The following is a 14,574-nucleotide window of genomic DNA, read 5'->3' as shown; positions in this document are numbered from 1 at the left end:
ATTGTCAGTATTCTGTTTAAACGCCTTTTGCTCCTAAAAGCATTTATTTATTTATTTATTTACAGGTTTGTACCGCGCTGGCATCGACTCCCGGAGGAGTATCTCCGCGCCTTTGGCCTCTACAACATAATTTTAGGGAAGGACTGGTTTAGCAGCCATTCTAGTATTGGAATAGGAAGCTTTTCAGCATTTTTCTAAAAGGGAAGTGTTCTGCACATAGCCTGAGAGATTTTGGGAGGCAATTCCAGAGGGAGGGTCCTGCTACAGATAGCGCTTTAGTTCCATGTCTGGCTTTTCTTGCTCTAGGGACACAAAGAAGGCCTTGTTCGCTCGACCTAAGTGTCCGGGAGGGTATGTAGGGAACAAATTTGGTGGTCAGGTATGCAGGACCCAGCCCGTTAAGGCTTTTGTGTATAGTACAGCATACTTTGAACTTGGCCCTTTGTTTGACAGATAACCAGTGTAGTTTTGTCAACAGTGGTTTTGAAGGCGTACGAGGAGGGGCGTTCAGAACCAAGCGAGCAGCCGTGTTCTGGACCACCTGGAGTCTTGTTGTGACTCCCTCGTTAGCGGACAGGAGCAGGCCATTGCAATAGTCTCTTCGACTCAGGACTAGAGCTTGTACCAGCGTCCTCCTGGTTTCATCTGGTAGTAGGGGAAAGATTTTACGCATCATGCCAATCACATGGAAGCAGGCTCCCACCACCTGGTTGCCATGTTGTTTGAGAGTGAGTTCTTGATCTAACTGGACTCCCAGGTTCTTGACTATTTGTTTGGGCTTGGGTGCTAATCCCAGATCTTGTGGCCACCAGTCCGGAGTCCAGAGTAGTTTTGCCTCACCAAACAACATGACTTCTGTGTTTCCAACGTTGCATTGCAAGTAGTTGGAAGACATCCAGTGTGCCACTGCTTTCATGCCCTGAGAGAAGGAGTTTCTAGCCTCGGGGAAAAGATCTTAAAGGGAAAGAGGAGTTGGGTGTCATCCGCGTAAGATATCGGGATGAATCCGTACGTTCCCATGATGTTAGCCAGGGGTGCCACATATATGTTAAAGAGCGTGGGGCTCAGGCATGAGCCCTGTGGCACCACCTTGGAGATTTCACTTCCTCTGACCGATACTCACCCATTGTTACTTGCTGGGTGCGGTTTGTTAGGAAACTCCTCAACCAAGCCAGAGCTTCGTGCTTCAGGCCGATGTTAGCTAGCCTGGCAGTCAGGATGGAATGTGACACGGTGTCAAATGCCGCAGACAGATCCAACAGCACCAGGATAATGGAGTAGCCCCTATCCTGTTACATGTGTAGATCGTCTGCGACTGACATCAGGGCAGTCTCGGTACTGTGTTTAGGCCTGAAGCACGATTGTGAGTGGTCCAATACTCCTGCGGATTCAATATATTTGGACAAATTTCTGTTAACAAATTCTTCAATAATTTTGCCTAGAAAAGGGAGCAGGGATATGGGCCTGAGGTTGGCTAGCTCGTTCCAGGGAATCGCAGTGTTTTTCCTGAGCGGCTTAACCAGTGCCTTTTTCCATCTTAGCGGGACCTGTCCTGTGCTTAGCGAGAGGTTTATCAGCCTCTGGATAGCAGGTCCCAGTTCCATTGCCAGTGTGGGCATAACACGCGCAGGGATAGTATCCATTGGGCAACCACTCTTTATCTGGAAGATGAGTACTAATACTTCCTCAATCGAGATAGGGGGAAATGCAGAGAGGGAGTGCATGACAGGAGGTTGTATTTCCATATTAAAAATTGGGTCGTTATCATTCCTACTGGTGTGATTTGAATGTATGATTTTGTCATAAATTGCATCAATTTTTTGAGAGAAGAACTGAGAGGTGTTGTCACATAATTGCTGTGAAGCCACTTCCGGGCTTTCGCAAGCTGTAGGTTTTGTAAAGGTCTGTAGGATGTGATATAGTGCTTTTGGGTTGTTGCCCGCCGCCGATAGTTGCGATGCATTGTGATTTTTTTGCGCAGCGCGAATAGATTTATGGTAAGCTGTCAAGGAGTTCCTGTACATTTGTTTGTCTCTGTCTTGACAGGAAGCCCTCCATATCTTCTCCAGTTTTCTGGTGGCTTGTTTGAGTGATCTGAGGTGCTCCGAGAACCATAAAGCATGTTGCACCTCTTTCTGTCGAGGCAAGGTATTTGTCAGTGTTAATACCTAGCACCTTATGGTCCATGTCACTGTAAATACTGCACACTGCACTTTGATTTGTATGTGGGGAAGTACTTGAAAATTATATTGTACTTTCTACCTGTTGAACAATGGTAAACTTTGGATATAGCACGCTTCACTTTGCGTCCTGGGGCTTGTCATCATAATTGAAAGCATATTGCATTTCATACTTTGAGTGGGGAAGTCAGCGTACCTAACCCCTTGAGGATTCTCAGCCTTTGAGGCTACAAATTAATTTTTTCGAACATTGAATATGAGGAAAAGGAAGAAAACAGCAAGCCATTTACATAAAACACCAAGCAAACATAGAAAAGTTAACATGACTTTGCTTAACTGTTTAACTGGGGCAGTTGATGATATTGAAAGACAGATAACCTCCATAGAAGAAACATTAAACATGGACTCACTGGGTTCTAGACCAAAGGACAAATCCATTACGTCAGTGGATATAAGTAAGTAAGTAATAGTTTATTGTCCGGTCAATTAAAACTTTTTTGCAATTTCTCTTCATGATTTAAAACTTCTCAATAATGTAATTTCATAAAATATCTTTGCACTGTATTTACATCTTTAGTACAGATGTCCGCAGTTGTGTCAATTATAGTACATTGATAATAGATTTAATCATTCTGTTTCTTGGCGGATTTTCAGATCCTAAGCATTTTTATGAGAGAAATAAGACTAAAAGATTAAAAGTTATAATAAAACACATCCACAGTTCGATTAGAGGAGTGGTTATACGATAAACCAATTGCTTGCTGCCTGTGGTAGAAGTAATTTGCAATTAACAGTCATGCTGGAGCATCCGTTGCCCGGAAGAGGGGCAATCTGGGTGTATCTTGTTTGTTGAGAAAGCTAAACTAAAGAATGATGCAGTGGTGGGTGATGCTAGTGGTTTATCGGCCGAGTTTCACCCCAGCTGCTTCCATGAATTGTAAGAAGCGACACGCCAGCTGGACGTTTCCTCCTCTGAGGCTTACTATTACTGCTTGCCTACACATTCTTATCCCCTCGCTTATGAAGTGTGGCTTCAGAAAATATTGTTGTTCTGCTTGTAATTCTCTGCAGATGCACAAAATGTGTATTATGCTTTCTTTAGCTTCCTTGCATAAACGGCATGTTGTCTGGCCCGATGGTCTTTCCAAGGGGTAAGGTACTGCAATGTTGGTAAAATGCCCATTCTGAGACAAAAATATTTTTCTTTTGTCCTCCGGTTAAAGTCTACACCTAGATAGGATCTATTACATCAGTGGATATAGGGGTTGATGAAATAGACATTGTGGGTAAAACATCTAGTGAGCAGATAAAAAATTGATGTATGCAGACCATTTCTGATGATATTTCCACTGGTGATTTTGATATTGACCATTTACCCCCTTCTAAAAAGAATCCTGCAACTCACCAAGCTTAGAAATACTTGATTCTTCACCATTTGGAATACATACATCTCAACTCACCCCCAGACTAAGACCCCCACATGTAAAAAGATAAATGTAATGTACCCATAGTTTAGACTGTAAATTTGTCCATGGCCATAAAAGAATTAACTGTGTTTATTACACAGTCTGTTAATACCCTTACTTGTACGCTCGACAAAATAATAGCAGGAATAGAGAAAGTTCTTGTAGCTCAGAATATGGTTATTCAAGATGGGCGTATGCAACTCAAGAAGGCATTTAGTACTGCCACACAGTCTGAGAGTGCAAACTCGAAAGTAACTCTTCTACTAGTAAAGGGACAACCAGGGGAAATATAAAAGGGTGAGGGGCCTGGAATTTATCCCAACATAACTGTAAACACGAAAAACACTACCCTAAATGAGAGAGACGTATGCAGAATAAATGAAACAAGAAGGATGGGTAACCTCGAGGGTGGGAGACGGGTGGTTGAGAAAAACACAAGAATGAATCTAACATATAGTAACACCTCAGAGGACGTATCTAGCCCACAGACTCTAAACCTGCCGCTGGCTGCAACCCCATATACTGTAAATTTAGCCAATGTTCCCCCTTTTTCACCAGCCGAAAAGGAAACTTGGACTGCTTTAAGAAATAGAAATATTCATTGGCTTTGAGGCAGAACAGGTATGACTAGTGCCCTTTTTAGAGAATTCAAGATGGTGAGGTGAGGAGAACTGGTTTGACTGGGTGGAAAATAGTAATAAACATTTCCAAGGTGACTGTGTTGTTCTCTCACTAGGATCTCCATCACTGCCAAGGGTTGTTCTATTAAGAACACAGGATCCTGATCTCAGCCACATAAATGTTAATGTTCTGTCCTTGGGTTTCTTTTATCAGCCCATACGTCCAACAAGACAAAACAGTTACTGTCCACCTAGGCAGTTTATAGACAGCTCTTTATTTAACTTTGAGAAATCAAATAGATTCAAGCCTTTACTGACCCCAGATGAGAATGATTGACTACCCACTAGACCAGACTTAACAGGGTATGACAATAACTCCTGTACCGAAACCTCATGTGTAGCATTCTTGAATACTTCAATTAGGGTTGAATTAATCGAAGAGGGGGACAGTAACCTTAAAGGCGAAGAAATACCCATGTTAGACCATTCTAATAGGGATTATACTAAAATTGGCAGTTTCGGTCCTCTAACTAAGTTTCTCAAACTGGGTTTTAATCAATAAATCAGTTTGATCTTGTCTTTGAACTAACTCATCCCCAAAACAAAACATTTTAGAGTTCTTTTTTGGAACGTAGCAGGCCTCAAAAACAAAGCGAATGATATAGATGAATGATATAGACGGGAAAGACTTTATAAATAATTTCAACATCTTGTGTGTACAAGAGATATGGGCTATCACGAAAGTACACATAAACGGCTTCAGGACATTGCATACACCAGCAATTCGCTCACTGTGCGGAAGACCTAAGGGTGGAATCTGTGTGTATGTTTTCAATCTGGTTGAGGCTTCAAAGATCGAAATGATTTGTTCAGAAATTTACTATCAGATCATACTGATTCATATGGATGTTAAATGTACACTGGCTATAATACATTTTTATATTAGTTGATAAAGGGCAACTGGGCAATACAATGAAGAGACTTAGCCAGGATATTAGCAAATTAAAATAAAAACAAGAGATTGAAATAATTCCTATCTGGGATGGGGATTTTAATGTTGGGTTATGTCCACTAGCCGGGTTAGGAAAATGTGGTCTAATAATTAAGGAGGATGACCCAGTGATTACCTTTTCTCACTAAGATAGGGGCGAGATGTTTAATGAGATGTTATTCCTTCATGATTTTGGTTTCGCAAACTGTTTATGCTCGCATAGAGTGGATTTCGGAGATACCTTCATAGGAAGAGGTGCTGAATCCACAATTGATTTCATAATTGTGCCAAACTGATATGCAAGATATGTTACTGGCTTTAATACCCATCAAAATGTAATGAGTGATCACCTGCCCCTAAGTGTAAACATAACCATCCCAACCATCGCAGTAAGGAAACATTGCAATGAAGTAGCTTGGGTACAAAATTTAGCAATAGGAAGACCAAATGGATACCCTTTACGCTGTTCTAATCTAGACCCGTTGGAGTTGAGTAAACAAATTGTAACTAAGGCGCATGATTCAATCTTAACGTGCCTAAACAATAGCATATCGTACAATAACATTATGATAGCTTTTACCCATATTACAAAAGTTGTTAAAAACCTGCTGCAAGCAGAAAGCAAAGGTATTCATAATTGCAGAAAGGGATGGTTTGACAACAATTGTAGAAAAACCTTCACTAATTTAAAAGAAGCTCTACATAAGACAGTAAGAGATAAGGAGGAAATTAGGAAATGTAGGAAGCTGTATAACGAAGCTAGAAAAACTAGGAAAAACTAAATAAAAGAGAAGGCCTGGGAGAATCTTAAAGAAGCTTCAGTGAGCAAAGATAGCTCCCTATTCTGGCAGGCCGTGAATGCGCCTTTTTTTTATTACTGACCCCGATGCGCCTTACATAGAGGTAGCAGTAGAGGAAAAAATGTAGGTGGATTTCTTTTCAAGTGTCTGAACCCTACAGAGTGCTACAGAGAGGGAAATAGATTGCAGGTGAGAGTCCGAGGAGAACCACCAGGATATTTTTTGCCTATTGACTTTTATATCACTCTAGAAGATGTAACTATGGCTAAATGCAAGTAAGAGTGGTAAGGCCCCAGGCCCGGATGTGGTGTCAATTTATTTATTTAAGTCAACCCCACAGTTGTGGTCCCCAATATTAACACAGGTTTTACAAGCATGTTGTACAAAAGAATTTATAGATACATGGTCCGAATCGATAAATGTCCCAATTTTTAAGCAGGGGGAACGTGAAAATCATGTCTGCTACCGCCCGATATCTTTATTAGATTCCATATGAAGGTAGCAGGAAGGATTGTTCTAGATTGACTGCAAACATGGGCAGAAGAAAATAACATTTTAAGTGATGTACATTACGGTTTTAGATCTGATTTAGGTATCAACGAGCAGGGTCTTAATCTTAGTATTTTAATTGGAATATATATGCAGGCTAAATCAGGGAAAATTTATTTGGCATTCGTCGACCTTACAGCCGGATTTGACTGTGTTATACACAGCAAATTGTGGGATATCCTTTGCGATCTTCAGGTCGACCCAATTTTAATTCAGTTTTTAAGACAGCTATACTCTGGTGCAACAGCCAAAGTCTGTTATGGACTTAAGGGAGAGTGTACCGCATCGTTAAAAGTGGAGAGGGGAGTGAGGCAAGGATGCGTTTTGGCACCACTCCTGTTTACTCTCTATACCTACGCATTGGAACAGGAGTTGGTGTCAAACGCTAGAGACCCGCCATATGTAAATTACAGTTATAGTCTCCCTTCTCTACGCGGACGATGCAGTACTTATGGCATGTACTCAGAACGGTTTGCAAAGGGCTGTCACTTTTTATACTTGTTTATTGGACAACCTTGGGTTTAAAAATGAATGCAAAGAAAAGCTTTATAATGACCTGCGGGAGAGGCCAACAAAAGTGTGGAAGCTTTCAAGCTGGGGGAAGCAGGGTGGAACCTATCAATTCTTTCACATATCTGGGTGTCTTATTTAACCGTACTGGGTCTTGAACCCAGGCGATCAAGACTAGGAGCCTCTTGTTCATGAAGTGTACCTGGGCCTTAAGCAATTTTACTAAAAAATTAGGTAAAATTCCCCCTGAAATTTTTCTGAAAATGTATCAGGCCATATGCATGAGCATAGCAACCTTTGGGGCTGTATCTGGGGATTTCATGACTGTGCACCAATTCAATATGTTGAAAACGTGTTTTTAAGATTTGTCTTGGGAATTCCTGCCAGTACCTCAGTTTTTAACTGTCACAGCGAGCAAGGAGTACCATACATTTCAGACTTAATTATGGTACAACCAGTGCTGCTTTGGCACAGAATTTGGACCTCTACCAGCACAGGTCTAAATAAGGAAATCCTAACTGATGCAATGAAACTAAATCATGCCAGTAAGACCACTTGGTTAAAATATGTAAAAAACCTTTTGCATGATTTTGGGCATCCATATTATTTTTCCTTGCTTGAAGTAAATTTTTCCATACATTGGAAGGAATTCAAAAAGTTTGTATGACTTTTTGGGGAAAGAACAGGCTCGTCCTGGAAATGAATAAACCTATGGTGGTCCAACATCAAATGGTTATTATAAAGTATAATATCCAACCATACCAATTGTGCTGTATAGGGGATATCATAGGTACATTTATTTATCTTATTTTATTTTGAAAGTTTATAGAGCGCGAACCAGACCCTTGCAGGTATCAGAGCGCTTTACAGGCAATGAAGAAAAATTATATATCAAAATACAAAACGAGTCGAAACCAATATAAGTGTAAATACTGTGCAAATATGAATAACACATTGTGCAAAATAAAACAGAGAGAGGGGTGCAGGCCGAGAGAGCATCTGTGCAAGAGGGTTGTCTGTTTGCACCCATAAAAGTCATGGTATCTATAGGTTATGATCATGTGGATTTTTTCATGAGAATCACCTTTACTTCCTTTTTGAACAATGAAGTAGATGTGATCGGTCTTGTTTCAGGGGGTAGTGCGTTTCAGATCCTAGGAGCCATTCCTGAGAAGGAGCGTTTATAAGTTTTTGACTTCTTCAGTAATAGGTTTTCTGCACTCCTTGTGGATCTCTTATCCCCAGAGATAGTCAATTTCTGAGATAGATAACTGGGTGTCTTGTGGTGAATGGCTTTGTGAGTCATGCAGGCTATTTTTAGGTGAATTCTGGCTTACCATGGTAGCCAATTCAAAGCATTTTAGTCCGGGGAGATGTGGGACCTTCTTTTTGAGCCCATGATGAGTTTAGCTGCAATGTCGATGGTGGCTCTTAGTGGTGCTGTTGTAGCTTTGGGGAGTCCGCAAGAGAGACACTACCGTACTCGATCCTAGGAATAACTAAAGCTTTTTTTGGTAGGAAGGGTTTAAGCTTCCTTAGAATACTAATCTGAAAATGTGCTCCCTTTGTTGCGTTGCCAATATGTTTATGCATGTTGAGTTTGCAATCAAGGGCTATACCCAGTGATTTTGCTGAATCATTGATTGTTAGTTGAACGTTGAATGCCGTGAGGTGTTTGAACCAATCCTGGAGGAGGGGTATTTTAGAGGGTGGAGCAATAAGTAGGAATTCTGTTTTGAGTGCGTTAAGCTTGAGATGGTTCTCAGCTAGCCATGAATGGGTGTTCTGCAGCGTTTTGTTAAGTAGTTTGATGTCTTCTGGAGTATGAATCATTAGGTAAAGTTGTGTATCATCTGCGTACATGTGAAATTGGACGTTGGATGCTCGCAACAAGACAGTAAGAGGTTCCATAAATAGATTGAAAAGGGGATAGTGCGGACCCTTGTGGGACTCCCAGAGTTACTGGTATGGGTTTGGATAAGGAGTTATTGACCTTGAATTTTTGGGTCAGGTTTTTAAAAAAGGAGGTAAACCAATTGAGTACTGAGCCTGAGAGGCCCATTCTGAGATTCAGGAGGTCAATCAGGTTTTCGCGTTTGACCGTATAGAAGGCTGAGCAGAGGTCTAATAAGATGAGTAGGCATGATCCATTCCGATCAACTATTTGTAAGGCGTCGTCGATAATGTGAGTCATGGCTGATTCGGTGCTATGCCCTGCTCTAAAGCCAGATTGGTGATTGTCAAGGAGGTCGAAGTGGTCAATGTGTTTAGTCAGTTGTTGGAGTACACATTTTTCCAAGAGTTTGGCTAGGGTAGGGCTGTTAAAAATAGGGAGATAGTTGTTAAGGTCCATCGGGTCAGTTGTGTTTTTTTTTTAGGATGGGTGACACTTGACCAATTTTGAGGATGTCAGAGATTCAGCCTTGATGCAGAGAACTATTTATGATCCCAGTCCAGAGCGGTAGGATCAGAGGAGTTAGATCTTCAACTGCGTTAGCGGGGAGAGGATCGGTGGTATGATTAGCCGGCTAGAAGGTGCTAAGAATCTGGCCTAATGCTTTTTCAGCGTAGGTATAGAAGGAGGACCAGGCTGCCTCATATTTTAGTTCAATTTTTGGGCATGCTTGTTGTGGTGGAGTTGGAAGAGAGGGAGGGATTTTGGTGTGTGGGCAAGACTGTAAGCCTGTAAGGTCATTGAGAAGATCTCTCTTGATCTTTTCGGTTTTTAGATGAAAGAAATCAGAGAATTTGTCGCTCGTGGGTTGAGTGCGCGAGGTATCTTGTAGTTGTTTTGGTTCATCCTTAGATTGGATTTGATTAAGTCAAAAAGTTTTTGGGGGCGATTTCTCTCTTGATCTAATTGGTGGGAGAAAAATTCGGCTTTGGTGCATTTGATCTTTCTGTAATAGTCCTTTCTCTTATTCCTTAGAATTTTAAGGTGCTTGGAAGATGGGACTGACCTCCAAATGCATTCCAAAGTTCTAAGCGCACGTCTGTCATTGTTCAGAAGGTCGTTGAACCAGGGTTTAGAGTTAAGGTAGTGGTTGGTGAGGTCCTGTACCGAGGAGAGACCCTCCGGAGGCTGGAGTAATTTTTGAGAGTGGATGGGCAAAGTGTTGGGCTTGAGTTTTTTCAAGTCTCTTTTTCAAATCTTTAGTTTAGTGGATTGGGCTGCGTTGAGTTTCACAGTTTCCTTGATGAAGAAAGTAATGATGTGGTGGTCTGACCAATTACAGGGTAGGATTGAGTCAAGCTGAATGGAGTTGCTTTTGGAAATTATTAAGTCCAAGATTGCACCTTTGTTGTGTGTGGGGCTGTTGCAGATTTGGGTGAGGTCAAGCGCGCCGATTAAGTTTTCGAGACTGTTGACCAATGAATCATTGATGTCGCTCCTATGGAGATTGGAGTCGCCTAGGAAAATTTGAGTGTTTTGACGTCCGGTGGTCAGTGGGACCATGTCCATGAAGTGTTCAGTGAAGCTTAGGTTATAACGAGGTGGATGATAAATGATAATTAGGGAGCATACTGGCGTACCATTACTGGTGATGTCAATGCACATGTATTCACAAGAGGAGAATGTGGGGGATAAGGATCTATTTACTGAGATGGTGCTCCTGTGTATGCATGCTATTCCTCCCCCAGTTTTTTCACTTCTATCAAGTCTAATGATGTCGTAGTTTGGAGGTACCAGAATGTCCAAGAGGGGTGAGGAGGATACAGTTAGCCACGTCTCAGTTAGCACAAGCAAGTCAAGCTCATGAGAGATGATGAGGTCTGGCGGTTGGTCAAAAGAATTATGCTGGAGTCCCTGTGATAATATCTCCTTTCAAACAACTATCCATGCAATTTTATTCTGTAAATTTTATGTAAACGAACGATGTATATGGATTGTACCTTTATTAAAACAGGAGGGAGGGAGGCAATGCCGCCCTTCTTTTTTATTGTATAAAAACTATGGTGGGTTTCCTAAAAATCATATTGAGAGCAAGGAAAATATTAAATGCTTAGACCTCTGAGGAAGATATATGGTAGGTGTTAAATTTGAGATAGATTATTTTTAGCATGGATGCCAAATATTTTTACTTTTATGTATAAGAAACAGTTAAAGTAACATGTATTGATTTATGATTTATGTCTATCTATGTATTTTTAGTAGCGTGAAAAGACGTTTTAAATTGTCTCCTTTTATCAATTAAATGCTTAAAATCAAATAAAGCTTGTTTTGATTTGATTTGATTTGAGTATGACAGATTTTTTAAAGCAATATATTTTTAAATTTTCTGGACCCTTCAGGTTGTGGAGATATATAGGACTTGTAGGTTCACCAACAACCCGAGGGAACCAGACCCAATAACTAAGCTGCGTCATGAAATAGGTTTTTGTTGTGTACCGGGTATATCTCAATTCATTTGGTAAAATATAAAGAGTAAAAATCGGTACCAAGGATACCAATATATTTCTGAAATGGGAACACATTTAGAGTTTAGAAGCAGTGGTTTTTTGCACATGTCCAAAACTGTGGGTTCCCGTACAAGCATGTGAATTAGAGGTCATTTTTCACAAATTGTCTTACATTTGAAATGTAGAAATGCAAAGAAAGTCCATTGGTAATAACACTTGTTCTACTATTCTGTGTATTTCCTGATAAAAACGCTACCTTACTTGTGCGGGTAGGTCCAGTGTCCGAGATAGGAAACAGCCCAAAACGCAAAGTGGACACAGTAAATTCCTGCAGTGAAAACAGACACTTTTTTTTGCAATGTGCCTAGCACAGCAGAACATTTTTTAAAACTAGACAGCAATGGAAAACCAAGATGGGGAGACGTGTGTGGCTCTCACCAGGTTCTGTTACCCAGAATCTCTTGCAAACATCAAACTGTGTAAAAATTAACAGATTTCTGTGATGGAAAGTTCTAGAATCTGTGTGGATCCACAAAAAGCAACCCACCCCGCATTTTCCAAAGTCTCCCAATACAAACTGTACCTTACTTGTATGGGTAGGCCTAATGCCCGGGACGGGAAATGGGCCAAAACGCAACATGGACACACCATATTTTACAGTGAAAAATTAAAATTTATTTGCAAAGTGCCTAGCTGTGGATTTTGAATCCTAGCTCTGACGACAGCTAGGGAAACCTAGCAAACCTTTACATTTTTAAAAACTAGACACAAAATGGAATCGATAATAGGGTGATTTGTGTGGCTCTCACCAGGTTCTGTTACACAGAACTCCTTGCAAAACTAAAACTGTGTAAAAAATACACATTTTCCTCAAAATTCTATGATGAAAAGTTCTAGAATCTGCTTGTATCCACAACATTCCACCCACCCGCATTTCCCAAAGTCTCCCAATAAATATGGTATCTTTGTTGTGTGGCAAGCCTAGTGCCTGTGACAGGAAACAGGCCAAAATGCAACGTGGATACACCACATTTGTACAGTAAAAATGTACCCTTTTTTGGCAAAGTGCATACCTGTGGATTTTGAACCATAGCTCTGCCGGCACCTAGGGAATCCTGGCAAAGCTTTGCATTTTTGTAAACTACACAGCCAGGGAAATCAAAGACGGGGTGACTTGTGTAGCTCTCACCAGGTTCTATTACCCAGAATCCCTTGCAAACCTCAAACTGTGTAAAAATAAACACATTTCTGTGATGGAAAGTTCTGGAATCTGCATGGACCCACAAACATCCACCTACCCTGCATTTTCCAAAGTCTCCCAATACAGATGGTACCTTACTTGTATGGGTAAGCCAAGTGCCCACGACAGAAAGCATACCAAAACACAACATTGACACACCACATTTTTACATTGAAAAATGACCTTTTCTTTTCAAAGTGCCTAGCTATGGATTTTGAACCCTAGCTCTGCCGGCCCCCAGGCAAACCTGGCATACCTATACATTTTTGAAAACAAGACACAAAGGGAAATCCAGGATGGGGTGACTTGTGTAGCTCACACCAGGTTCTGTTACAGAGAACCCCTTGCAAACCTAAAACTGTGTAACAAAAATACACATTGTCTTCACATTCCTATGATGGAAAGTTCTGGAGTCTGCTTGTAGCCATAAAATTCCACCCACTCTGCATTTCCCAAACTCTCCCAATAAATATTATACCTTACTTGTGTGGGCAGGCCAAGTGCCCGTGATAGGAAACGGGCCAAAATGCAACGTGGACACACCACATTTCTACAGTGAAAACTGACCCTTTGTGCACAGCCGTGGATTTTGAAGAATAGCTCTGCCAGTACCTAGGGAAACCTAGCAAACCTATGCATTTTTGTAAACTACACAGCCAGGACGGGGTGTCTTGTGTGGCTCTCACCAAGTTCTCTTACCCAGAAATCCCTTGCAAACCTCAAACTGTGTACAAATAAACACATTTTTGTGATGGAAAGTTACGGAATTTGCATGGACCCACAAAAATCAAATCACCACGCATACAAATGGTACCTTACTTGTGTGGGTAGCCTTAGTGCCCGCAACAGGAAACAGGCCAAAACGTAAAGTGAAAACACCACATGTGTGCAGTGTAAACTGACCTGTGGATTTTGAACCCTGCTTCTGGTGGGACCTAGGGAAACCTAGCAAACCCATACCTCATTGAAAATTAGACACCAAGGGGAATCCAGGATGGGGTGACTTGTGTGGCTATCACCAGGTTCTGTTACCCAGAAACCCTTGCAAATCTCAAACATTGTCAAAAAACACATTCCCCTCTCATTATTGAGATGTAAAGTTCTGGAATCTGTGTGGATTCACAAACTTCCACCCACACACATAAAAATGGCACCTCACTTGTGAGGGTGTGCCTAGTGCCCGTGGCAGGTAAGGGCCCAAAACATATTGTGGAGACATCAAAATTACCTATCACAAAAAGAATTGTTTTTGCAAGGGGGTCACCTGGATTATTTTGCCCCTGGGATCGATGACTATCTAGGGAAACCTGCCAACCCCAGACATTTGTGAAAACTAGACACCCGGGGGAGTCCTGGAAGGTATGACTTGCATAGATCACCCAATATTTTCCTACTGAGAATTCCTGGCAAACCTCAAATTTAGCTGAAAGAAAATCACATGTTCCACCTATTTCTGTGTGGGATCACCGTGCCGGCACAAATGTCTCACCACACAGCATTCCCCTCAGTCTCCAGAGTAAAATGATATTTCAATTGTGTGGGTGTCCAATGCAGAATTGGCTAAAAACATTTTTTTTTAATGTAGCACTTAGAATTTGCTGAGCCATACCCTTAATCCCTACAGTTTTGGCTCTTCCCAGTCACAGGCCATTGCCCCACCCACACAAGTGAGGTATCATTTATATCTACTCTTACAGGGATTGTTTTTTTTGGGCATGGGAGAAATTAAATCTGGACAGTGGTGATCTTTAAATCTAGGCACACCCTCCACCACTCTCTATGAACACTTGCCTGTTCCACTATAACAAGGCTGCCTA

The sequence above is a fragment of the Lissotriton vulgaris genome, chromosome 7 (genome assembly GCF_964263255.1).
Source record: "Lissotriton vulgaris chromosome 7, aLisVul1.2, whole genome shotgun sequence".
NCBI lineage: Eukaryota > Metazoa > Chordata > Amphibia > Caudata > Salamandridae > Lissotriton > Lissotriton vulgaris.
Note: the sequence above shows the minus strand (reverse complement) of the source record.